Here is a 2,697-nt window from a genome sequence, read left to right as displayed (position 1 = left end):
CTCTCTCTATTGTCTCTGCGCTCCTGCAGACAGGCCCCGCCCATAGCTGCTTCCGCCCAATTGGAGCTCAGAGCGGCGGTGCGCTTCTCTGCTACGATCCTGCGTCCAAGTGATGTAGGAATTAATACTGTCGACCACAACCGGCGATTTATAGGTCGATTTGAAGCAATATTGAGCCCTTTTATTCGAGTAAAAGTAATATCACCACAATCTTATATATATGCTGCTGCAATAACAATTACTGAAATGCTAATGTTTATGATAAAAAGTTTAAATTAAGTCACTTAGCAACAGATACATGTAGCATCAATTTTAACATGTATTTTACTTTGAAATTCTGGACTGGCCCAAAAACGTTTACACGGGCGGACACTTGTGCTTTCACTGGCTAACATTATATTTAGATGTATCGATTATAATCAGAAAAACACATTACAAGTTAAAGTACCAAATGCAAATAATATAATTCTTATATAAGTTCTTTTTTTCAAGTTATTCAAAAATAAATAATAGAATGACAATATTTGGTGCGTGATTTGGACACTGGTGCTTTCGCCCCTTAATTGTTGTCTCTTTATAGTTGTAGGCATCTTTGTGGATCTTGTGTCTCTGTAGTAGATCTTTGTGATGATCTTTTGTCTTCCTCCAGCACTTTCTTGTCTCTTTGTAGACATTGTGTGTCCCTGTGTCATCTTTTTTCTGTCTCTTTTGGTCCATCTGCTATATTTTATTATTCATTCACACTACTGCTGTCAAAGCTCATTCTTCATGCACCATAAGGAATACCAAATGTGTTACAAAGGGCCAAAAAAACATCTGCAAAAAATAAGAACATTAACAATTGAGCAGTTAAATATCTTCAAAAGAGTCAAATAAAACATTTAAAAACATGAGAACGAGATTCTTATTTAAATAGAATAGAAAATAATTAAATTAAACCTTGAGCCTGAATAGTGATGTATATTTGGCTTTCACATTTTGAAAATGCTATTCATTTTGGAATTGTTTAGGCATATATGGCAAACATTTTGTTACATTAAAGGCAGGGTTGTCAACTCTCACGCATCTGCGTGCGACACACGCTTTCACTCTCAATCTCACGCTCTCACACTGCCCAAACTATTCTCACTTCCAAAAACAAGATGAACCGGCGATCGTTTTTGGTTGGTTATTTACAATGTTGAGTTGACAGCTGCTCAAGCTGTCGATCCGCTCCCTCCCCGCCCCCACCACTCTTAACAACGTTAACAGACTGTAGAGCAGTGGGAGCATGAGTGGGAGCCGGTTGGTCAACCCCCTAACCCGTATTGTGCATGCGCAGATCTAAGATCCAGTAGAAATGATAAAAAAGTAAAAGTCTGGTGCTTATTGTTCTACTAGGCCAAAATAGAGTCAAAGAGTATATGAGAGTGAGAGTGTGTTAATTAATATATTTGGCAGTTTGGAGTAAGTCTGTATATTTGTTTGTGTGTGTGTGTTTCATGTATAGGCCCATAGCCGTGGGAACATGTTTCAAATGGGGGGTGCTGTGGGGATGACACCAGGGCTGGTTCTGACCAATGTGCTGCCCTATAGGCAAGATTTTAGCTGGCAATGAAAAACCTCTACAAAAGACCAATACACTACAAAAAGAGAAACATGTTGACATGGTGGACAGCTAGGCTTCCAATGTATTTAGTATTATAACATGTTTTAATTGGGGGGTGGACTTCACATACTCTAGGGGGGTCCAGGGGTGCCCCCCCGGGAAGATGTTTTTTAACATTTTAAAGTAAAATACTTCAATCTGGTGCACTTTGAGCGACCAATTACTAGAGACTGATCTAGGGGGTACAACTCTAAACACCCATATGAGAAAGATTGGTTTGCATTTTATTAATCAAATAAGTATGTGAACATAACCAATTACCTACCATAGCTAATAACAAATAAATGTAACTTATTTTATTTTTGTTGGTCATTCATATCTTATTTGACCAGTTAACATCTATTTATTTATGCATATTTTTAAATCTCTCCAGTTTTAAACGATATTTTTGGTTTACTGTCCTATAGTATACATTGGAATGATTTCAAACCTGCTTTTATTTATCCTAATAATTATAAAGGTGTGCCTTGGAAAGATTTGTTTACATAAATTGTGATCAACACGTTTGAGATTCACTGAGATAATTTAGACTAAAGTGAACTATCTAAACCCTCAGAGTCCTTTACCTCACTGAGCCTCTCAGTCTGACAGGACAGAACTCTCCCTCCACATTATTGTAGAAACAGTTTCTTATATCCGTTAGCACAACAGAAGCTAACAACAATCCCCGCCCGTACCGGTGCACCCCCTCTCTCTATCTCTCTCACTTTGGCTGTGAGCTGCGGGCGCCTGATAAGCCAACATCCCCCACTTTCATCACTACAGCGCCCATCGTACAGGGCAAATGGAAAATGTAACCGCGGTGAAAAGGGTGTTATCTTTACTTAATTATGAATGTTGTTACATCAAGGCTGGAAATTCGTTTTTTTTAAATTATATTTGTATTATATCTTGTAGAAGTGCAGATCCCCTTTCCTCCACCAGGGGGTGCTGCAGCACCCTCAGCACCCCTACTTCCCACGGCCCTGTTAATAGGCCTCTCACGATAATTAATTTTGTTGGTGTGGTGCCGATATAAATCGGAGGCGGGGCATCGAAGGTACAAGCTA

Source organism: Notothenia rossii, assembly GCF_949606895.1.
Source record: "Notothenia rossii genome assembly, chromosome: 8".
Taxonomy (NCBI): Eukaryota; Metazoa; Chordata; class Actinopteri; order Perciformes; family Nototheniidae; genus Notothenia; species Notothenia rossii.
This window is presented reverse-complemented; position numbering follows the sequence as displayed.